Source organism: Calonectris borealis, chromosome 16 (assembly GCF_964195595.1).
Source record: "Calonectris borealis chromosome 16, bCalBor7.hap1.2, whole genome shotgun sequence".
NCBI classification, from domain to species: Eukaryota; Metazoa; Chordata; class Aves; order Procellariiformes; family Procellariidae; genus Calonectris; species Calonectris borealis.
The window spans coordinates 18524348-18549694 of NC_134327.1; the positions used below are offsets into that span (position 1 = coordinate 18524348).

General features: G+C 50.8%; 1 long non-coding RNA gene across 1 annotated transcript in view; it reads right to left on the reverse strand.

Annotated features, from left to right (window-relative positions):
• LOC142089323 (uncharacterized) overlaps positions 1-20960 on the reverse strand; it is a 36779-nt gene extending 15819 nt beyond the window's left edge. The window contains exon 1 of the long non-coding RNA XR_012676170.1: positions 20691-20960. This is a non-coding gene — a long non-coding RNA (uncharacterized LOC142089323). The remainder of the gene's footprint in view (positions 1-20690) is intronic.
• Between the last annotated feature and the right edge of the window lie 4387 nt (positions 20961-25347).

The window sequence follows — 25347 nt, forward strand, 5'->3', positions numbered from 1 at the left end:
ACCAGTTAACGAATGATCAGGGATTACTTGGCCCAGAACGGACAGGAAAGAAATCCCAGGATTAGGATTAATTTTACTTCTGTTGAAACAGCATCAACACCCTGGCAGTGTGAAGGCTACAGAAGACTACTGAGAATGCTTTTTGTGGGACCATTATCCTGCAATGGGCTTTGCCTTGGCAAAGCGACAGCAAACCAAACATTTCCACTCGAGTGCTCAAACTACAACATCATGATCCCATGGGGCTCTATTCTGTAAGACTCAGAAAGATGTAGTTGAGAAAATAATGAGTACAAATGAACAGTATCTCCAAGAGATAGAGCTCCATGATCTGAGCACAGTACTACACTATAAACTTTACTAACTGAACCTCTACTTTTCTACACAAATGCTAGTGATGTCCATAGAGAGAAAGCTGGTTTAACCAGTTATCCTCCAAAGCCCTTACATTGGTTAAATCCAAACAAACAGAGGGCCCTTCTGCAGATAGCCACAGCAAGCAGAAAGGCAATCATTTTTTAAATCCATCTGGAAACCCATTCCAGCAGAAAACAGAATCCTTACCGGATAGTTGGCAGAACTCCCCACATCTCCGGGCCAGGGGGACATCAGCAACATATCCACACTTTTGCCATTTGGGGTCCACAACAAAGATGGTTTCCATTCTGTCACATCCTCTGAGCTTAAACTGTCAGCAGGAGTTGGCTCATCCTGGGACTCGGTACCACTCAGGCATGTGACCTGCAGTCCAGAAGTACCCCTGAAAAGACCTCAACGGCCTGCATTAATACACAGGCACGCATTTGAGATGTAAACACTGCCAAGTAATCTCTTATTTGCATCAGATACAGAGGTGCAAACTTAACAAATTTAGCAAATTTTGCCTTACTTCTACTGAAACTTTCCTTACAGACAGCTCAGCTTCTGTGTTCATAAACTGTAGTAAAGACCTGTTTTAGCGCAATGGCTTGAAGCCTGCCTACAGTGAAGAAGCCGTTTAGACAAGCCCCAGTTTTCTTTCCTCACTGCTGTCTTGCCTCCCACAAATCAATCAATATCAAAAGCTCTGTATGAAGACTGCATAAAGAAATCCAATTTTAAGTGCCTTTGCTTGTTACTATTTTTGTCATGCATCATTCTAGGAAGAAACTAGCTTTTCCCAATAGTTTTGCTACAGCTTCATTACCTTCAAAGATGACACTTCTTACCTCTGCTACTCCAGTACAGTCTCACAGCCCACCAAAATCATACTTCAGGTAGAAAACCTTCACCATACAAACACAGGCACACTACAGTGTTTAACTCCAGCCGACAACTAAGCCGCTCGCTCACTCCCCTGCAGTGGGATGGGGGAGAGAATCGGAAAGATAAAAGTGAGAAAACTCGTGGGTTGAGATAAAGACAGTTTAATAGGTAAAGCAAAAGCTGCGCACGGAAGCAAAGCAAAACAAGGAATTCATCACTTCTTCCCATCAGCAGGCAGGTGTTCAGCCATCTCCAGGAAAGCAAGGCTCCATCACACGTAACAGTTACTTGGGAAGACAAATGCCATCACTCCGAATGTCCCCCCTTCCTTCTTCTTGCCCCAGCTTTATATATTGAGCATGATGTCATATGGTATGGAATACCCCATTGGCGAGTTGGGTCAGCTGTCCTGGCTATGCTCCCTCCCAGCTTCTTCTGCACCTGGCAGAGCATGGGAAGCTGAAAAGTCCTTGACTACTTAGCAACAACTAAAAACATCAGTGTGTTATCAATATTCTTCTCATCATGTCTTCTAAATCCAAAACACAGCACTAGGAAGAAATTTAACTCTATCCCAGCCAAAACCAGGACAATTACTCTCAAATAACAGACTCTTTCAACCGCTCTTCCTTTTCCTTACCAGAGTTCAGAGTGTGTTAAAAAACAACCACAAAAAAGCGGGATTCTTTTCCACATTTGATGGAGCCTATTATATCAGCTGTTCAACATTAAGTCCAACTCCAGTCTGAACCCCAGAATAAGAAAAGTCATCCTAAAATTTCTGGAAAATGGAAGGGCTTTGAACTAGCAAGATCAGAAAACATTCATGAAAGCACCGTCATGCAAGTACACAGACCACCTGCCCCTTTACCTAAATAAGTAATGTTCTCAGCTAATTTGCAGCCACTGACATCAGGAAAATAGTGCACCTCAAGGTGGGGAATGGGGGAGCAAACTCCCTCCCACTGTAAAAGAAGATCAGGTTTGAAACCACCTGAGGAACCTGAACATACATAAGTCAATGGGACTCGACGAGATGTATCCTAGAGTCCTGAGGGAACTGGCTGATGTAGTTGCCAAGCCAGTCTCGAGGGAGACCTTATTGCAGCCTTTCAATACTTAAAGGGGGCTTATAAGAAAGATGGGGGGTAGACTTCAATAGAGCCTGTAGTGATAGGACAAGGGGGAATGGTTTTAAAGTAAAAGAAGGTAGATTCAGGCTAGATATAAGGAAGAAATTTTTTACAATGAGGGTGGTGAAACACTGGCACAGGTTGCCCAGAGAGGTGGTAGATGCCCCATCCCTGGAAACATTCAAGGCCAGGTTGGACAGGGCTCTGAGCAACCTGATCTAGTTGAAGATGTCCCTGCTCATTGCACGGGGGTTGGACTAGATGACCTTTAAAGCTCTCCTTGCACCTTTCTCACCAATGCTGTCCTCCTGGGTATGAAGCATGAATTGAATACTATGTGTACACACACCCTGCAGTGGATGTTTTACTAGAGCACAGGGTTTGCGTTTTTTTATGAAGGATAGTTTTGTGTTTCTATCCACACTCCTGTTATCTCTGATGAGTTTCCAACCATTACTGCGTCTTGTTTTCTCAGTCTTACTCTGTCCAGTTACCAGGATGCTACCACGCCAGTAATATTCCGGCCCTTCAGGGCTGTGGTGAGTGGCCTGGCAGACACACGTGGCTCCACAAAGAAACAAATCTTTTTTGTGTGAGCAGGGGTAGAAACTGGCAGTACGCAGCACCCAGCTTCAGTGCAGTGTTCCAGTTGATGAAACCTCTCTCAGACAGACTGCAATAACTGACAGAAAAAGCTTTATCTTCCCTTTCACAAAAACCCTTAAACTTCCCTTTTGAATAAAAGCTTATCTGCTAATTGGTTTGACCCCTGATTCACCTATTCAATAAAGGAGTTCACACTTTAACTTTTAGCCATCAGACTGGTAACTCTCACTGGGTGTGTGAATGAGACTCTGTTTTTTATTCCTGGGCAACACACTGTTACATTGATTGCAAAACACCTGCAGTACCATTAATAGAGATTTTTAATCCTCATAAATCAAACAGGATCTGTATTTTATATTTAAGGGCAATTCAAGGAAGATAGTAATAAAAAAAAAAAAAAATCTGTGCTTGATCATCCATTTAAAGACTTTCAGAAAGGATTGATAATTATCCTGGCATTATAATGGTTTGATTTCTGCTGGCTTTGCATCTCTTTACATTACTTTTGTATCAATGACTTTTGAGGTATTATTTCTAGGTTAATTTTTTACAAGATTTCGTAGTCTCATACTTGATGACAAGTCTCTACAAGTCTAAATGGGGTTGCAGTTCCTAAGGGGAGGCTTGTTAGAAAAGAGTTTATGTGGTACTATCTTAATACTAGAGTATTCACTTCATCTGCATCTTGCAGGAACCTCTGGAGCAGGAACCTCTGGAGTCTGACATGCACAAGTGTCGTGGTTTAACCCCAGCCAGCAAAAATAAACGCCACGCAGCCGCTCGATCACCCCCCCCCCCGGTGGGATGGGGGAGAGAATTGGGAGGGCACAAGTAGGAAAGCTCCCGGGTTGAGATAAAAACACTTTAATAATTGAAATAAAACGAAGTAGAACAGTAATAATAACAGTGAGAACAACAACAATAACAGAATACACAAAGCAGGCAATGCACAACAGAACCGCTCACCGACCGCCGACCGCGTGTCACGAACGGGGGGCGAGCCCCCCCCACACACCTGGTTTTTATACTGAGCATGATGTCACATGGTATAGAATACCCCATTGGCCAGCTGGGTCCACCACCCCGGCTGTGCTCCCCCCTCCCGGTGCAAGCATCACCCAGCAACAGCCAAAGCATCAATGGGCCATCAACGCTCCTTTCACACCGAACCCAAAACACAGCACACCCCCCAAGCTACTGGGAAGAAAGTTAACCCTGTCCCAGCTGGAACCAGGACAATATCCACCCCTTATTCTATACCATCTACATCATGCCCAGGTCTCACATTTTCCCATACATTCCAATTAGTCACCGCTACTTTTCCCTGCCTTTTGATATATACACACACAGAGATATCATTCCCTTAGTCCATGGGCCATCCCTCTAAAACGTCCGTTGAGTTCATGTAGTCCATGACTTCGGGTTCCACCTGTCGTAACAGTCTTGCAGGGCAGGAGACATGGTGTGTGGTGTCGGGCTCTTGCATGCGGAGGCCAGTTCTGGGCGCTCGTCTGGTTCTATCATTGTTGCACCTTGCTCAGCTTCATCAGCGTTCATCCTAAATTAATCTGGGTGATTCTTACTGTAATGCTGTTAATATGGCATATGGTAACCATAAAAGTGATGACATACAGTACTATGTAATAACTAACATAGTACAATTCAGTTCATTGGCTATTTTCACCCAAAATTAAATCCCCTTGAGGTACACACCGGACTTGCCCATCCTTTCTCATCACCCAAGTGCACCCAGGTCCTTGAGCAAAAGCAATCCCACGGATGGGTTTTCCCTTGCCAGAGGCAGGAGCAACCCAGACTGTCTTCCCCAGCATATTTCTCATATGCACGACAGGGACTTTATCCCCCTCTACAGCACGTAAGGGTTTGGACTGGGCAGGGCCAGCTCGAGTGACAGATCCCCTAGTGTTGACTAACCAGGTGGCCTTTGCTAAATGTGTGTCCCAATTCTTGAATGTCCCACCACCCATTGCCCTCAGTGTTGTCTTTAACAGCCCGTTGTATCGTTCAATTTTTCCGGAGGCTGGTGCATGGTAGGGGATGTGATAGACCCACTCAATGCCGTGCTCTTTGGCCCAGGTGTCTATGAGGGCGTTTCGGAAGTGAGTCCCGTTGTCTGACTCAATTCTTTCTGGGGTGCCATGTCGCCACAGGATTTGCTTTTCAAGGCCCAGGATGGTGTTCCGGGCGGTGGCATGGGGCACAGGATATGTTTCCAGCCATCCTGAGGTTACTTCCACCATGGTGAGCACATAGCGCTTGCCCTGTCGGGTTTGTGGGAGCGTGATATAATCAATCTGCCAAGCCTCCCCATATTTATATTTCAACCATCGTCCTCCATACCAAAGAGGCTTTACTCGCTTGGCTTGCTTGATTGCAGCGCATGTTTCACATTCATGGATAACCTGTGCAATAGTGTCCATGGTTAAGTCCACCCCTCGATCACGAGCCCATCTATATGTTGCATCTCTTCCTTGATGGCCTGAGGCGTCATGGGCCCACCGAGCTATAAATAATTCACCCTTATGTTGCCAGTCCAGATCTACCTGAGCTACTTCGATCTTAGCAGCCTGGTCCACCTGCTGGTTGTTTTGGTGCTCTTCACTGGCCCGACTCTTGGGTACGTGAGCATCTACGTGACGTACTTTTACAGTCAGGTTCTCTACCCGGGCAGCAATATCTTGCCACAATGCGGCAGCCCAGATGGGTTTACCTCTGCGCTGCCAGTTGTTCTGCTTCCACTGCTGCAACCACCCCCACAGGGCATTTGCCACCATCCATGAGTCAGTATAGAGATAAAACACTGGCCATTTTTCTCGTTCGGCAATGCCCAAGGCCAGCTGGATGGCTTTCACCTCTGCAAACTGACTCGATTCACCTTCTCCTTCAGCAGTTTCTGCAACTTGGCGTATGGGACTCCATACCGCAGCCTTCCATCTCTGATGTTTTCCCACAAGGCGACAGGACCCATCCGTGAACAGGGCATATTGCTTCTCGTTTTCTGGTAGTTTGTTATATGGTGGGGCCTCTTCAGCACGCATCACCTCCTCCTCTGGGGATATTCCAAAATCTTTGCCTTCTGGCCAGTTCGTGATCACCTCCAACATTCCTGGGCGACTGGGGTTTCCTATTCGGGCCCGTTGTGTGACCAGCGCGACCCACTTACTCCACGTAGCATCAGTTGCATGATGTGTAGAGGGGACCCTCCCTTTGAACATCCAGCCCAGCACCGGCAGTCGGGGTGCCAGGAGGAGCTGTGCTTCTGTACCAACCACTTCCGAAGCAGCTTGAACCCCTTCATATGCTGCCAATATCTCCTTCTCAGTTGGAGTGTAGCGGGCCTCCGATCCTCTGTATCCCCGACTCCAGAACCCTAAGGGTCGACCTCGAGTCTCCCCTGGTGCTTTCTGCCAGAGGCTCCAGGTAGGGCCATTCTCCCCGGCTGCGGTGCAGAGCACATTCTTCACATCTTGTCCTGCCCAGACTGGCCCAAGGGCTACTGCCTGAACTATCTCCTGTTTAATTTGCTCAAAGGCTTGTCGTTGCTCAGGGCCCCATCTGAAGTCGTTCTTCTTCCTGGTCACTTGATAGAGAGGGCTTACGATCTGACTGTAATTTGGAATATGCATTCTCCAAAAATCCACAACGCCTAAGAAAGCTTGCGTTTCCTTTTTGTTAGTTGGTGGAGACATGGCTGTTATTTTGTTGATCACATCTGTTGGGATCTGACGACGTCCGTCTTGCCATTTTATTCCTAAAAACTGGATCTCCTGTGCAGGTCCCTTGACCTTACTTCGTTTTATGGCAAAGCCGGCCTTCAGAAGGATTTGGACTATTCTCTCCCCTTTCTTGAAAACTTCCTCTGCTGTGTTGCCCCACACGATGATGTCATCAATGTATTGCAGGTGTTCTGGAGCCTCACCCTGTTCCAGTGCGGTGTGGATCAGTCCATGGCAAATGGTAGGGCTGTGTTTCCACCCCTGGGGCAGTCGGTTCCAGGTGTACTGGACACCCCTCCAAGTGAAAGCAAACTGTGGCCTGCACTCTGCCGCCAAAGGGATGGAGAAGAATGCATTAGCGATATCAATTGTGGCGTACCACTTGGCTGCCTTCGACTCCAGTTCGTATTGAAGTTCCAGCATGTCCGGCACAGCAGCACTCAGTGGTGGCGTCACTTCGTTCAGGCCACGGTAGTCTACTGTTAGCCTCCACTCTCCATTGGACTTTCGCACTGGCCATATGGGACTGTTAAAGGGTGAGCGAGTCTTGCTGATCACTCCTTGGCTCTCCAGTCGACGAATCAGCTCATGGATGGGGATCAAGGAGTCTCGGTTGGTGCGGTATTGTCGCCGGTGCACTGTTGTGGTAGCGGTCGGCACCTGTTGTTCTTGGACCTTTAACAACCCCACAACAGAAGGATCCTCCGAGAGACCAGGCAAGGTGGACAGCTGTTTAATTTCCTCCGTCTCCAGGACAGCTATACCAAAAGCCCACCGGTACCCTTTTGGGTCCTTGAAATACCCTCTCCTGAGGTAGTCTATGCCAAGGATGCACGGAGCCTCTGGGCCAGTCACAATGGGTCGCTTCTGCCACTCATTCCCGGTTAGACTTACTTCCGCCTCCAACACAGTTAACTCTTGGGATCCCCCTGTCACTCCAGAAATACAAATGGGTTCTGCCCCTTTATAGCCTGATGGCATCAGGGTACACTGCGCACCGGTGTCTACAAGAGCCTTATATTCTTGTGGATCTGATGTGCCAGGCCATCGAATCCACACAGTCCAGTAAACCTGGTTGTCCCTTTCCTCCACCTGGCTGGAGGCAGGGCCCCTCTAGTCCTGGTCATCATATTCGCTATCCACTTCTTGTAAGTATGAGTCAGAAGTCCCTTTGTTAAGGTCGGAAGTGGAATCAGCCCTTCTACTCTGTCTGGGGAACTCACTGGAGACTGGAGCAGCGGTTTTCCTGGAAGAACCCCCTTTTGTGGTTGTTTTCCCTTGCAACTCATGTAGCCGTGCCTGTAGGACTGAGGTAGGTTTTCCATCCCACTTCCTCATGTCCTCTCCGTGGTCACGCACGTAAAACCACAGGGTGCCCCGGGGTGTGTACCCACGATGTCTCCCCTCTTGAGCAGAGGGACGCTTGCTCCTAATGGCTGAGACAGTGGCCCATGCAGGGGGGGAGCAGGACATATCCTCTTTGAGTTGCTGGACCTCCAGAGACAGTTTCTCCACAGCAGAGACGCAGGCCCGTAGGGAGGAAGAGAGACTTTCTTCATATTGCCGGAGTTGGCCAGCCAGTTCATCCACTGTTTGTTCCTCTCCATCTCTCCAGGTCATTATTGCCAATGAGTTTGCATGTGACGCTGGTGCGCTCCGTACAAACTTCCGCCACATGGGTCGGGTGCATTTGACTTCATCTGGGTCTTTGGATAACTGCTCGTTGTTCAGGTCATCATAAATCACTTCCAGCACGGCTAATTCTCTCAGGTACTGGATACCTCTCTCCATGGTGGTCCACTTGCCTGGGTGGCATATAACGTCTTCCTTGAAGGGATACCTTCCCTTCACACCTGACAGGAGTCGCCTCCAGAGACTGAGGACTTGTGCCCCTTGTCCAATTGCTTTGTCAATGCCCCCTTCCCTAGAAAGGGATCCCAGCTGCTTGGCTTCCCTACCCTCTAATTCCAGGCTACTGGCCCCGTTATCCCAGCATCGGAGCAGCCAGGTGACAATGTGCTCGCCTGGACGACGGCTGAAGTCTTTTCGCATATCTCGCAGCTCACCCAGAGATAGGGATCGGGTGGTCACCATCTCATTTACGGGTTCTGCCTCCTCCTCCTCCTGTTCTCGTGATGGCCCTGGTTCATCTTCATCCCTTACTAGACGAGCTGATTTTCTTGTGCATTTTCTTTTTTGTATAGGGGCGACTGATACCGGTGTGGGTTGGTTCTCTGTCGCAGGGGGCGGAGTAGCTGCCGTGCCTGCCCTGGGGGGCGAGGGAGCCGCTGTGCTTGCCATGGGGGGTGGGGTAGCCACAGGGCCTGTTGCTTTGTCATCAGCTGCAGAGACGTTTCCTTCCCCTTGGGGGTTCTGAGTGGTGTTAAACAGGGCTCGGTAGGCGTGGGCCAGGCCCCAGCACATTGTAGTGATTTGCGTCTCCCTGGAATGGCCAGGGTGACAGCATACTTCTTCCAAATATTCTACTAATTTTTCAGGGTTCTTCACTTGTTCAGGGGTAAAGTTCCAGAACACTGGGGGTGCCCATCGCCCTAGGCATTTGCCCATGCTATCCCACTCGCCCTGCCACTCATAACTATCCAGCCTTGGGGCAGATCTCTGGATGACGTTCTTAAATTGCTTACTAACCTCGGATAAAACCACAACAATATTCCCAAGGAGTACCAATAGATGTATCTTAACTACCCAGGGATGTTCAAGGTACTGGCAAGTTATTTTAACAAAGGAGATGAAGGTAGTGAGGGTGCCATTCTCTATTTCCTCCATAAAAAATCTCTCGGAGGAAAAGGTATAATTGCTAATGGTCTCCATGAGGTGGTACCCGAAATGCAGAAACGGCTTCATTACGAATCCCAAATACCAAATAACCCCCAATGCCAGCGTTTTAGTAACAAATCTCCCAGGCAAAACATCATTAATCACGGCAGAGCACAACAGACTACAAAACCCAACTCCAATTTTTAACAGGTACAGTAAAAACAAGAGCATGGTGCAGAACAAACGAATATGTTACCAGATATAAATTCCTTAATATGTTCTAAATAATCTGTTGTTATCTCAACCCTTCGTGCCCCACGTTGGGCGCCAAAAAGGACTGTCGTGGTTTAACCCCAGCCAGCAAAAATAAACGCCACGCAGCCACTCGATCACCCCACTCGGTGGGATGGGGGAGAGAATTGGGAGGGCACAAGTAGGAAAGCTCCCGGGTTGAGATAGAAACACTTTAATAATTGAAATAAAACTAAGTAGAACAGTAATAATAACAGTGAGAACAACAACAATAACAGAGTACACAAAGCAGGCAATGCACAACACAACCGCTCACCGACCGCTGACCGCGTGTCACGAACGGGGGGCGAGCCCCCCCACACACCTGGTTTTTATACTGAGCATGATGTCCCATGGTATAGAATACCCCATTGGCCAGCTGGGTCCACCACCCCGGCTGTGCTCCCCCCTCCCGGTGCAAGCATCACCCAGCAACAGCCAAAGCATCAATGGGCCATCAACGCTCCTTTCACACCGAACCCAAAACACAGCACACCCCCCAGGCTACTGGGAAGAAAGTTAACCCTCTCCCAGCTGGAACCAGGACAACAAGCCTCACGCTTATCAATTGTTGTGGTTTAACCTGGCAGGCAGCCAAATACCACGCAGCCGCTCACTCACACACACACACACACCCACACACCCAGTGGGACAGGGAGAGAATCGGAAGGGTAAGAGTGAGAAAAACTCGTGGGTTGAGATAAAGACAGTTTAATAGAACAAAAAAGGGAAAATAATAATGATGATAAAATATACAAAATGAGTGACACACAATGCAATTGCTCGCCACCCGCGCTGACCGATAACCAAGTAGCGATCGGTACTTCCTGGATCACGCCTACCCTTCATATACTGAGCATGACGTCACATGGTATGGAATACCCCATTGGCCAGCTGGGCTGGCTGTCCTGATTATGTTCCCTCCCATCTTGTGTACCTAGCTCAGTCAGTAGGCACGGGAGCTGTCCTTGGACTAGGAGGGCACTTAGCAACAACTGAAAACATCAGTGTGTTATCAACTTTCCCCTCATACTAAATCCAAAACACAGCACTAGGAAGAAATTTAACCCTATCCCAGCCGAAACCAGGACAGTATCTACCCCTTATTCTATACTATTTACGTCTTGCTTAGGTCTTACATTTTTTTTTAATACATTTCAGTTAATCACCACTATCTTTCTTTTTACATATACATATATATATGCACACGCAGATATCATTCCCTTAGTCTATGGATTATCCCTCTAAAATGTCCACTGAGTTCATTTAGTTCACAACTTTGGGCTCCATCTGTCATAACAGTCTTTCAGGGCCGGAGAGATGGTGTGTGGTGTTGGGCTGTTGCATCCTGAAGCCAGTTCTCATTTCGGTACTGCTGCACTCGTCCAGTTCTATCATCGTTGCACTTTGCTCAGTTTCATCGGAATTAGTTCATTCTTCATTAATCTGGGTGATTTTTACTGCTATACCATTGATAGCAACCATAGAAATAATGATATACAATATCATATAACAATTGACATCATAAAATTCAGTTCATTAGCTATTTTCCACGAAAATCAAATCCCCTTGAGGTACACACCGGACTTGCCCATCCTTTCGCATTACCCACCAAGTGCACCCAGGTCCCTGAGCAAAAGCAATCCCACGGATGGGTTTTCCTTTGCCAGAGGCAGGAGCAACCCAGACTGTCTTCCCCAGCATATTTCTCATATGCACGACAGGGACTTTATCCCCCTTTACAGTACGTAAGGGTTTGGATTGGGCAGGGCCAGCTCGAGTGACAGATACCCTGGTGCTGATTAACCAGGTGGCTTTTGCTAAATGTGTGTCCCAATGCTTGAATGTCCCACCACCCATTGCCCTCAGTGTAGTCTTTAGCAGTCCGTTGTATCATTCAATTTTTCCAGAGGCTGGTGCATGGTAGGGGATGTGATAGACCCACTCAATGCCGTGCTCTTTGGCCCAGGTGTCTATGAGGATGTTTCGGAAATGAGTCCCGTTTTCGGAATTCTTTCTGGGGGGGCCATGTCACCATAGGACTTGCTTGTCAAGGCCCAGGATGGTGTTCCGGGCGGTGGCATGGGGCACAGGATATGTTTCCAGCCATCCTGTGGTTGCTTCCACCATGGTGAGCACATAGCGCTTGCTTGTCGGGTCTGTGGGAGCATGATATAATCAATCTGCCAAGCCTCCCTGTCGCGAGTGAGTGGTTTAGAGGCCGCTTAAAGAATCACCGTCAAAGAAATTAGCAGAAAGTGATTTTAATAGAGATTTATAAAGGTGCAACCTAATAGAATTCGATGGCAAGGTTCACTCTATTACTTATTACATGGGTGAAACATACAAGGGAAAATCATCTAAGGGTTTATATTTCAGGGACAGTCTAGGTTTCATTCACAACTTAGCAACACTTAGTTATCAACTAATCATTAACAAACTTTAGTAATGTCTAATCATTAACTATTCAATATTTGCAAAATAGATTAGTAAGTCTACTACAATCACAACTTAATTACAGATTATGCTTACTATTAGTTCACACACACAGAGAAACATATATATATAAAAAAATATACAGAAGGTATACCTGTTAAAAATTCCCCTCGATTTCAGTGAAGAAATATTCACGTCGAATGTCTAGGCATTCCCTCTCAACGGGCGAAGGGTTGAGCTTCGAAAGGCACTCACCCAGGACCCAGTGGTCCTCCGAATATCGCAGGCCTGAAAGATCGCAAGCTCTGAGAGGCGTCCCACTCAGAGGGAGATGCTGGGTGCAGCCGCTGCGGTCCAGGAGAGCTCAAAGGGCCTCACTTAGGACGACCGTTTATAGGTTCGCAAGATGGTTGGCTTTAGTCATCCGTAAATTTCCACCCTGGCCACAGTCCCAAGTGGTGATTACTAAAGAATTCTCAAGGTTTCGGTGTTGTTCTACTGGCCACCTGGGCCAGGCAGTAGGAGGATGTTCCCAGCCTCAGCTGTGCAGAGTTTCTGATACAGTCAAGGAGCGCTCAACTGCCAGGCTCAATACACCAAGGCCGAGGTTTCATGGAAATTTCTGAGATCAACAGGCAGCCCAGATCAACAAGTGGCCCAGGGAAGAAGGGGGGTATGAATGCACCACCACACTCCCCATATTTATATTTCAACCATCGTCCTCCATACCAAAGAGGCTTTACTCGCTTGGCTTGCTTGATTGCAGCGCATGTTTCACATTCATGGATAACCTGTGCAATAGTGTCCATGGTTAAGTCCACCCCTCAATCACGAGCCCATCTATATGTTGCATCTCTTCCTTGATGGCCTGAGGCATCATGGGCCCACCGAGCTATAAATAATTCACCCTTATGTTGCCAGTCCAGATCTACCTGAGCTACTTCGATCTTAGCAGCCTGGTCCACCTGCTGGTTGTTTTGGTGTTCTTCAGTGGTCCAACTCTTGGGTACGTCAGCATCTACGTGACGTACTTTTACAGTCAGGTTCTCTACCCGGGCAGCAATATCTTGCCACAATGCGGCAGCCCACATGGATTTACCTCTGCGCTGCCAGTTGTTCTGCTTCCACTGCTGCAACCACCCCCACAGGGCATTTGCCACCATCCATGAGTCAGTATAGAGATAAAGCACTGGCATTTTTTCTCGTTCAGCAATGTCCAAGGCCAGCTGGATGGCTTTTACCTCTGCAAACTGGCTCGATTCACCTTCTCTTTCAGAAGTTTCTGCAACTTGGCATCCAGGACTCCATACAGCAGCTTTCCATCTCCAATGTTTTCCCACAAGGCGACAGGACCCATCAGTGAACAGGGCATATTGCTTCTCGTTTTCTGGTAGTTTGTTATACAGTGGGGCCTCTTCAGCACGCGTCACCTCCTCCTCTGGGGATATTCCGAAATCTTCTTCACATCTTGTCCTGCCCGGACTGGCCCAAGGTCTACTGCCTGAACTATCTCCTGTTTAATTTGTTCAAAGGCTTGTCGCTGCTCAGGGCCCCATTTGAAGTCGTTCTTCTTCCTGGTCACGTGATAGAGAGGGCTTACAATTTGACTGTAATTTGGAATATGCATTCTCCAAAAACCCACAACACCTAAGAAAGCTTGTGTTTCCTTTTTGCTAGTTGGTGGGGACATGGCTGTTATTTTGTTGATCACATCCGTTGGGATCTGACGACGTCCGTCTTGCCATTTTATTCCTAAAAACTGGATCTCCTGTGCAGGTCACTTGACCTTACTTCGTTTTATGGCAAAGCCGGCCTTCAGAAGGATTTGGACTATTCTCTCCCCTTTCTCAAAAAATTCTTCTGCTGTGTTGCCCCATACAATGATGTCATCAATGTATTGCAGGTGTTCTGGAGCCTCACCCTGTTCCAGTGCGGTGTGGATCAGTCCATGGCAAATGGTAGGGCTGTGTTTCCACCCCTGGGGCAGTCAGTTCCAGGTGTACTGGACGCCCCTCCAAGTGAAAGCAAACTGTGGCCTGCACTCTGCCGCCAAAGGGATGGAGAAGAACGCATTAGCGATATCAATTGTGGCGTACCACTTGGCTGCCTTTGACTCCAGTTCGTATTGGAGTTCCAGCATGTCCGGCACGGCAGCACTCAGTGGCGGCGTGACTTCGTTCAGGCCACGGTAGTCTACTGTTAGCCTCCACTCTCCATTGGACTTTCGCACTGGCCATATGGGACTGTTGAAGGGTGAGCGAGTCTTGCTGATCACTCCTTGGCTCTCCAGTTGACGAATCAGCTCATGGATGGGAAGCAGGGAGTCTCGGTTGGTGCGGTATTGTCGCCGGTGCACTGTTGTGGTAGCGATTGGTACCTGCTGTTCTCTGACCTTCAACAACCCCACAACAGAAGGATCCTCTGAGAGACCGGGCAAGGTGGACAGCTGTTTAGTTTCCTCCGTCTCCAGGGCAGCTATACCAAAAGCCCACCGGTACCCTTTTGGGTCCTTGAAATACCCTCTCCTGAGGTAGTCTATGCCAAGGATGCACGGAGCCTCTGGGCCAGTCACAATGGGTCGCTTCTGCCACTCGTTCCTGGTTAGGCTCACTTCAGCCTCCAACACAGTTAACTCTTGGGATCCCCCTGTCACTCCAGAAATACAGATGGGTTCTGCCCCTTTATAGCCTGATGGCATCAGGGTACACTGTGCATCGGTGTCTACGAGAGCCTTGTGGATATTCTTGTGGATCTTATGTGCCAGGCCATCGAATCCACACAGTCCAGTAAACCCGGTTGTCCCCTTATTCAGGTCGGAAGTGGAATCAGCCCATCTACTCTGTCTGGGAAACTGCTCACTGGAGACTGGAGCAGCAGTTTTCCTGGAAGAACCCCCTTTTGTGGTTGTTTTCCCTTGCAACTCATGTAGCCGTGCCTGTAGGACTGAGGTAGGTTTTCCATCCCACTTCCTCATGTCCTCTCCGTGGTCACGCAGGTAAAACCACAGGGTGCCCCGGGGTGTGTACCCACGATGTCTCCCCTCTTGAGCAGAGGGACGCTTGCTCCTAATGGCTGAGACAGTGGCCCATGCAGGGGGGGAGCAGGACATATCCTCTTTGAGTTGCTGGACCTCCAGAGACAGTTTCTCCACAGCAGAGACGCAGGCCCGTAGGGAGGAAGAGAGACTTTCTTCATATTGCCGGAGTTGGCCAGCCAGTTCATCCACTGTTTGTTCCTCTCCATCTCTCCAGGTCATTATTGCCAATGAGTTTGCATGTGACGCTGGTGCGCTCCGTACAAACTTCCGCCACATGGGTCGGGTGCATTTGACCTCATCTGGGTCTTTGGATAACTGCTCGTTGTTCAGGTCATCATAAATCACTTCCAGCACAGCTAATTCCCTCAGGTACTGGATACCTCTCTCCATGGTGGTCCACTTGCCTGGGTGGCATATAACGTCTTCCTTGAAGGGATACCTTCCCTTCACACCTGACAGGAGCCGCCTCCAGAGGCTGAGGACTTGTGCCCCTTGTCCAAACGCTTTGTCAATGCCCCCTTCCCTAGAAAGGGATCCCAGCTGCTTGGCTTCCCTACCCTCTAATTCCAGGCTACTGGCCCCGTTATCCCAGCATCGGAGCAGCCAGGTGACAATGTGCTCGCCTGGACGACGGCTGAAGTCTTTTCGCATATCTCGCAGCTCACCCAGAGATAGGGATCGGGTGGTCACCATCTCATTTACGGGTTCTGCCTCCTCCTCCTCCTGTTCTCGTGATGGCCCTGGTTCATCTTCATCCCTTACTAGACGAGCTGATTTTCTTGTGCATTTTCTTTTTTGTATAGGGGCGACTGATTCCGGCATGGGTTGGTTCCCTGTCGCAGGGGGCGGAGTAGCTGCCGTGCCTGCCGTGGGGAGTGGGGTAGCTGCCGTGCCTGCCGTGGGGAGTGGGGTAGCCGCAGGGCCTGTTGCTTTGTCATCAGATACAGAGACGTTTTCTTCCCCTTGGGGGTTCTGAGTGGTGTTAAACAGGGCTCGGTAGGCGTGGGCCAGGCCCCAGCACACTGTGGCCCCTAGAATGGCCAGGGTGACAGCATACTTCTTCCAAATATTCTACTAATTTTTCAGGATCCTGCACTTGTTCAGGGGTGAAGTTCCAGATTGCTGGCGGTGCCCACCGTCCTAGGCATTTGCCCATGCTATCCCACTCACCCTGCCACTCATAACTACCCAGCCTTGGGGCAGATCTCTGGATGACGTTCTTAAATTGCTTACTAATCTTGGATAAAACCAAAACAATATTCCCAAGGAATACCAATAGATGCATCTTAACTACCCAGGGATGTTCAAGGTACTGTCAAGTTATCTTAACGAAGAAGACGACATCATAGAGGAAGGTAGTGAGGGTGCCATTCTCTATTTCCTCCATAAAAAATCTCTCGGAGGAAAAGATATAATTGCTAATGGTCTCCATGAGGTGGTACCCGAAATACAGTAACGGCTTCATTACAAATCCCAAATACCAAATAACCCCCAATGCCAGCGTTTTAGTAACAAATCTCCCAGGCAAAACATCATTAATCACTGCAGAGCACAGCAGACTACAAAACCCAACTCCAATCTTTAACAGGTACAGTAAAAACAAGAGCATGGTGCAGAACAAATTAATATGTTAACAGATATAAATTCCTTAATATGCTCTAATTAATCTGTTGTTATCTCAACCCTTTGAGCCCCACATTGGGCGCCAAAAAAGGACTGTCGTGGTTTAACCCCAGCCAGCAAATAAATCCCAAGCAGCCGCTCACTCACCCCCCCTCCGGTGGGATGGGGGAGAGAATCGGGAGGGCACAATTAGGAAAACTCCCGGGTTGAGATAAAAACAATTTAATAATTGAAATAAAACGACATAGAACAGTAATAATAACAATGAGAACAACAACAATAACAGACTATACAAAGCAGGCGATGCACAATGCAACTGCTCACCGACCGCTGACCGCGTGTCAGGAACCGGGGGTGAGCCCCCCCCACACCTGGTTTTTATACTGAGCATGATGTCACATGGTATAGAATACCCCATTGGCCAGCTCGGTCCACCACCCCGGCTGTGCTCCCCCGGTGCAAGCACCACCCAGCAACAGCCAAAGCATCAATGGGCCATCAACGCTCCTTTCATACCAAACCCAAAACACAGCACACCCCCCAAGCTACTGGGAAGAAAGTTAACTGTATCCCACCGGGACCAGGACAGGTGGCCGGTGTGTGTAAATCCATAACAGTACACAATTAGCTGGGAGGGGACACAGCTGGAACAGCTGAACCAAATGACCAAAGGGATATTCCATACCATATGACGTTGTGCTCAGCAATAAAACCGGGGAGTGGAGGTTGACAGGGGAGTGGAGGTTGGCAACAATCTTGTGTTGTAGCTGTCAAGATAGTGAATGGTAACGTCTAAGATGCCTCCCCACACTCTCCAAATCATAGAATCACAGAATGGTTTGGGTTGGAAGGGACCTTTAAAGATCATCTACTTCCAACCCCACTGGGCAAGGACATCTTCCACTAGTTCAGGTCGATCAAAGCCCCTTTCAACCTGACCTTTAAGACTTCCAGTGAAAGGGCATCCACATCTTCTCTGGGCAACCTGTTCCAGTGTCTCACCCTCCTCATAGTAAAGACTTTCTTCCTTATATCTAATCTAGATTCACCCTCTGTCAGTTTAAAACCATTACCCTTCATCCTATCAGTACGGGCCCTGGTAAGAAGTTTCTCCTCATCTTTATGTATTGAAAGGCTGCAAGAAGGTCTCCCTGGAGCCTTCTCTTCTCCACGCTGAACAACCCCAACTCTCTTAGCTTTTCATCACGGGAGAGGTTCTTCCAGTCCTTGGATCATTTTCATGGCCCTCCTCTGGACCTTGTCTAACAGGTCCATGTCTTTCTTGTGCTAGGACCCCCAGAGGTTGACACAGTACTGCAGGTGGGGTCTCACGAGAGCAAAGTAGAGGGGCAGAATCCCCTCCCTTGACCTGCTGGCCACGCTTCTTTTGATACAGCCCAGGATACAATTGACTTCCTGGGCTGCAAGTGCACATTGTCATCTCATGTCGAATTTTTCATCCACCACTACCCCCAATTCCTTCTTCACAGGGCTGCTCTCATTCCCCAGTCTGTACTGATATTGGGGATTGCCCCAACCCGGGTGCAGGACCTTGCACTTGGCCTTGTTGAACTTCACAATGTTCACATGGGCCCACTTCTTAAGCCAGTCAAGGTCCCTCTGGGTGGCATCCCCTCCCTCTAGCATATCAACTGCACCACTCAGCTTGGTGTCATCCACAAACTTGCTGAGGGTGCACTCAATCCCCACTGCCTATGTCATTAATGAAGCTATTGAACCGCATTGGTCCCAATACGTACCCCTGAGGGACATCACTTGCTACTGATCTCCATTTGGACACAGATCTGTTGACTGCAACTCTTTGGATGAGGTCATCCAGCCAATTTGATATCCGTCTAATAGTCCAACCATCAAATCTGTATCTCTCCAATTTAGAGGCAAGAATGTGGTGGGGAACTCTATGAAAGGCCTTACAGAAGTCCAGATAGATGACATCAATTGTTCTTCCCCTGTCCACTGATGCAGTCACTCCATCGTAGAAGGCCACCAGATTAGTCAGGCAATATATGGCAAAGGATTATGGAGCATCAAGGCCCTGCACAGAGCAGGTGGCAGCCATCAGCAGCAAGAAGGGAAAACCGTCATGCTTTCAAGCCCATTGCTGAAGTGCACCAAGCACTTTGTCTCACCAAGCACAAACCAAAACCAAAGAATGCTCATCGAATGTCTGGCTCACAACAAGTATGTCATTCAGCACTGTATTTCCTGCATATATTATCACATGAAATATTTCTGGTCTGTCCCCACTAGAATATCATGGCTAGCAGATGGGCTGCATGACTGCATTGTCTGGTCCCCTTAACTTCAATGGTGAGGAGACTGGCATTCACCTTTCAGGCAGGCAGTGTGTTTTTCCTAGCAACTGCCACTGAGCTGAGTGGAAAGATCTGAGCCCACAGACTTTGAGGGTAAACTCAAAAGTATCTCTCTGAAAGGGAACTCTTCCTGCTTAGCAGGACATTGAGTATTTTTTAGAAGCTTACCATAAAAAGGGTATTTTTTAATGTCACCTGTGATCTGATGCAAAATCATTCACCCAAAGCTGGAATGTTCTTACTTAGTCTTACTGTGTATTACTTGTTAGGCATTTTCATTGCCAGTGGCATCAGCAAATTTACGGACCCCAAGCCTTAGCCCTACTTTGGCTTCTTCTGGGATCTTGGACCAATTACATAGAGTTCCCGCTGTCAGAGGTAGGAAGCTGTTCAGAAGAGAGGCCAAGACCCTTGAAGAGGCAAGAGCCAGGCATGCCGGAAGTGCCAGGTGCTTCTGTTGTCGTAATAACAACAGGAAGTTAAACCATATTGCGTGCTAGATGTATTCTGGAGGAACAGAACGTCAGCAACCCCATTATTGTTAGCCACGTATAGCGATCTGCAATACAAACCCACAGGTAACTTTATCGCTGATCTGGAGTCGGTGGTGGAGGGCACCCTCAAGTTCACACCTGATATCAAACCAGGGGGACCAGTCCCTATGTGCAAGGGCAGGGCTGCCATCCAGGGTGACTGGGACAGCAGGGAGGGACCCTGTGCAGCTCATGGACTGCCCTGGCAGTGGTGCTGAAGGGCTTGGGAGCAGCACTGGGGAGAAGGTGCTGGGCGCAGGGGCCCCACCGTGCGCCCAGGCAGCCGTGAGGGCGGCAGCAAGGGCCTGGGGCAGTATGAGCACGAGGGAGGAGTTAAAAAATAGGGACAGGGAGCCAAACAGAGACGGAGAAGGAAAAAAATAGCAACAGGATATATAGCAAAGAGGAAGGAAGAAAAAAAAGAGGGACAGGGAGCAGGACAAAGGGACGGTGATAAAAGGAAAGGGACAGGTAATATGACAGAGAAAGAGATGGACTTGGAGAATGAGAGGGAGAAGGAGCAGGACACAAGAACAGAGAGAAAAGGAGAGGTGCAGGAAAGCAAAAAAAAAATGGCAGCAGTGAGGGAAGGGGGGTGGAGGCCAGGCAAGGACCGGGATGGAGAAGAGGGGGACACAGCCCCAAGGGCCTGGGACTTACCGCAGCTCCCGTTTTCAGCGCTGCTGGGAGAATTTTACAGTTCAGACACTTTTTTTTCTGGTCTCTCTCTCTCTCCCCCCCCGCCCCTTTCCTCTTCTGTAGCTCTGGTTGCTCGACTATTAACCACCCGAGAGAATATATTAGTGTCTTACAATACAAGGTTTCCTAGATACACAGCTTCATGCACACACGCTACATGGCCATACCGTACTTTTGATTACATATACAGACCCTGTGGTGGATATTGGTGACCTGGTCTGCTGAGAACTACTCACCGGAGAGACAGGCTGTCTCTTGTCTGCAGCTGGACGCAGCTTCTGCCTGGATCCTCTTCATTTCATTCTCCAGCTGCTTTACCTTCTTCTGCTCTGTTGAACCTCTGCCGCAGCAGCCCCCGCCCGGGGCCGCTCCCTGCCCTGCTCCACCCCACGGGCCGCGCCCAAGGGCAGCAGCGACCCACGGCCCTGGGTGGTGGCAGCAGCACGCCGGGGTCACCGCGCATGCGCCCCCCGGCCCCTGCCATAGCGCCCTTTCCTCACCGAGACGCCACGGCGCGCGTGCGCGGTACCCACCGTGCAACACCGAGCTTCGGTCACCAGGAGGCAGCGGGGGGGCGAGACCGCGCCATCGCGCATGCGCTGCCCTCGCCAGCAAGACCGACTGTCGCTCGCGGGGCAGCGGCAGCGCGGCCAGCCCACTGCGCATGCGCGGCACCTGACTGCGGCGCCTGCGCTTACTCGCTGGGCGGGGCGGTGCCACCGCGCATGCGCCTCCGGTGCCCCGCAGCGCGGCCTTTCCGCGGAGGGATGCAGCACGAGGCCCGCAGAAAACGCCAGGTGCTGCCGGGAAACTGCAACTCCCGTCGGGCAGGCTGCACCGCCCCACACGCGCCCGACCGGCAGCCCGGCGCTGGAAGACTACAGCTCCCGGCACGCCCCAGCAGTGCCCGAGCGGTGGCCCCTGCAGGGACGCCGAGCCCCTCGGCGCTGCTGAAGAAGCAAAAAAGAGCAATGGGCTTCAGGACAGATGGAGAAAGAAAAGATATGGATGGGGAGCAGGCCAGAGAGAGCGGGACAAGGAGCACAACAGAGAGATGAAGGAAGAAATACTGACGGGGAACAGGACAGAGGAATAGAGCAAGAAAGAGAGGGACAGGCAGAAGGACAGAGGGATAGAAAAAGGGACAGGAAATGGGACGTACAGACAGAAAAATAGATAAAACAAGGATGAGGACAAGATGCTGGAAAAAAGGAATGCTGATCAGAACAAAGAGAAAACAGCATTTGGCTGCAGGACAGAGACGGAGGAAGAAAAAAAACTATGGGGAGCAAGACAGAGCAATAGAAGGAAAAAGGGACAGCCAGCTGGGCAGAGGTATATAGCAAGACATGACAGAGCAAGGAGCTGGACAGAGAGATAAAGAAAAAAATAGGGACAGGAAGGCGGACAGAATGACAGTACCAGGACAGAGAGATGGAGAAAGAAAAAACAGTGATGGGCAGCAGGACAGAGGAAGAGAGAAGGAAAAAGAAGGACAGAATGATAAACAAAAAAGTTGAGGGACAGAATGCCAGAAAATGGGATACAGAGAAAAAGATAGGGACAAGGAGCAGGACACTGGGATAGAGAGAGAAATAGGGGGACAGGGCAAAAACAGAGAATTAGAGAAAGAAAGGACAGGGAGCAGCACAGAGGGATAGAGACAGAAATAGAGGGATGAGGAGCAGAACAGAGGGATAGAAAGAAAAAAGGAGGGACAGGGAGCAGGTCAGAGGGATGAAGAAAGAAAAAAACAGTGATGGGGAGCAAGACAGAGAGAGAGCAAGAAAAGCTAGGGATGGAGAGAAGAACAGAGAGAGCAGCAGGGACCAGGACTGAAGGATAGAGAAAGAGAGGGAATGGGAGCATGATGCAGAATAGAGAGAAGAACAGTGGTACAAGGAAGTGGAAAAAATTACAAAGGGGAAAGAGAGGGTTGGGAAGCCAGATGGAGGGACAGGGAGCCAGGCAGGTGCATGGATAGGCAGAGAGAGATGGAGGGACAAAGAACAGCACAATACATGAGGTAGGGACAGACAGAGAGGAGGGCAGGGATCTGGAGGCATGGGGGATGCAGAATGGGGCAGGGAGGGACTGGGATGCAGAAGATGGGGACATGGCCCCAGGTGCCTGGGACTTACTGCAGCTTCTGCTTTTGGGGCCACCCAGAGAATTTACAGTTCAGATTCTCCCTCCCTCTCTCTCTCTTTCTCTCCTGTAGCTCTGGTTGCTTGACTGTCATCCACTTACGAGAATACCTTGGTGTCTTCAAGCTCTTAAAATACAAGGCTTTGTAGATACATAGGGTGACCCACACACAATACACAGATATACTGTACTTTTGGTTACATATACAGAGCCTGTGTTATATGTTGGTGATCTGGTCTGCTGAGGATAGGGATGGAGAACCAAACAGAGAGAAAAAGAGGGAAAAGGAGCAGGAAAGAGGAAAGAGAGGAACAGGGAGACAATGAGATAGAGAAAGAAACATAAGGATGGGGAGCAGGACAGAGGAATGGAGAAGAGGAGCAGGGAACTGGAGCAAGCCCTGGGGCTACTCTGGAGCATACGCTCCAGGAACTCCACAGCTGTGTCCTAGGGATCACCACCCTCTTACCGTCTATGCCACCCCTGGCACCCCACACAGGCACCAGGGGAAGATGCCTCCCTGCAAGGGTTGAGAGCCCGAGCAGCTGCCCGAGCAGCCCGAGGGGGCAGGAGGAAGGGCAGGCAAGAGGCTGGGATAGGGCTCGGGGCAGGCACAGCAGCAGTGCAGGGTGCCCAGGAGATGAGGCCGGGCCTGGTCTTGACGAGCCATGGTGGCCAGCACATGTGGCAAGCCCCTGCCCCTGGCCCCTGACCGGCAGCACGGAGCTGGGAACAGAAAACGTTTTCTTCAGAGTTCACCCTGTGAGCTCAGAGAGGCCAAGTGCTGCAGAAACTTCAGGGTTCGTCAGGGACCTCTCTCAGAAGGGCAGCAGCCCCTCGCTGACCGAGGCCAGGGTCTCCTAGTCGACGTGCCAAGCAGGTGTAGCTCTGCACCGGTAACACCCAAGGTAACACCCACTGCCGCACACAGCAGGGTCGTGCTGTGAGCCGTGGAGCACCATGGCGCCTGGCACCAAGCTGACAGCCAGCTGCAGGCAGGCAGAGAGCAGGCAGAGGGGGACAGCGCCAGGAAAACCCACCCCAGGGACTTCCCATCTGCAAAGCCCACAGCTGGCCAGCAGCTCCCCGGCAGCCTGGGCCCACCAGCCCAGCTGGAGCAGGCATCCAGCCCATCCCACCCATCACGAGAGCCCAGGCGCAGGCCCTAGGGTGCAGGGGACCCAAGGGGACAGTCGCTGCAGCCAGAAAGTGACGCTGCATCTCCTCACCAGCGCATCCCTCTTCTGTGGTCCAACAGAGAGTGGGGACACATCTGGGTCCTGGACCACCGGTGACAACTCCAGGATGGGGGCTCTGCGTGGGACTGCATGATGTCCCTCTATCTCCACCCTGCACAGGCACACAGCCCTGGCCTTGGCCAGGTGCTGCATGGACCTCTCTTGCCAGTGAGACCCTGCCAGCTGCGCAGGGTATGGGCTCGCCCCCTTACCAGCTGCGCTTCTACCACCTCTGGCAGCACAGGCTCCTGCTCCACCTCAGCCTCCTGCTCTGTCTGCAGCTTACTGCAGGCAAAAGGCCTCAGCTGGATGACCTCCATCATACCTCCCCCCAGGGCCAGGACAGGGGTCTCCTGTCATACATCATGCTGCACAGACCCCCACACCCCCTTTTCCAATGCAGCACCATTGCTCTGGGTGCTGCAGCAGCCTCCAGCACACCATAGCGGCCACAGGGAGCAGGGAAGGAAGAGGAGTAGCCATGGAGATGCCTGGGTGTCCCCCAAGAGAGGGGCTGGGGCAGCCCTGCCGTGACCCTGCGGCTGCTGGGGGGCTTGCTGCTGTGCCCCGGCGGCCTGAATTGTGTGTGTGCGTCCCTGAGGAGCTAATGCCTCCTTGGGTTTCCTTAGGGTCATCCAGCCTCTGCCCAGTGCTCAAGACCCTCCCGGGGGGAGCTGCTGGGGGGGGCTCCAGCTGCCCCTCCATTCCCAGGGAACCCCTGGAGCCTTCCCCGGTGCTCTCCTGGGACAGGGGAGTGGCGGCTGGTGCTGAGGGATGTGTGTGTGGATGTAAGTACCTGTGCGGGTGTGTCAGGGGTTGTGTGTGCAAGGGGAGGCATGCGTCAGGTTGTGCTCAGTGTCAGCGTTCAAGAGGCTTGTGCTTGCTGGTGGATTTTGTGAGTGTGTGCTTTGGGGGGAGCGTGCCTGTGGTGCGCGCTCTGAGTGCGTTCTGCCTGCGGGGCGGCGTGTGTTGTGGGGTGCAAGTGTTCACACATGGGTGTGCTGGAGTGTGCATGTGTGTTACTGCCAGTGTCGCGCGTGTGTGTCTGTTCACGTGCATGTGTGCGGGAGCGCGTGCGTGCACGAAGTGTGTGCGTGTGCGTGTCCAGGGCTGCGCTGGGCAGGGGCGGAGCCGCCGGCGGCAGCGGGCTCTGCCCGAGCGGCGCCGGGCAGCGGCCCCGGCAGCGGGAGCTGAAGTGGTACCGGCACAGCAGCAGCACCGGCAGCGGGCAGCTGCCCTCAGCGGGGCGAGCGGCAGCGCGGGCCGGGGACAGGTAGGGTCCCGCCGGCGCGGGCGGAGCGCTGGGTCCGGCCGGTGCCCCGTGGCGGGCAGAGCGGCTGGGAGCGGAGCGGGGCGCGGGGGACCGGCGGGGCGGGGGCCGGCGGACCCTGCGCCGGGCTGAGCCGCTGCCTTCGCGGGCAGGGCCGGGGTGGGCAGCGCAGGGCGAGGGGAGCGGCTCCGGGGGACAGGCAGCCCAAACGGGGCGCCGGCAGCCGTGCCTGCTGCA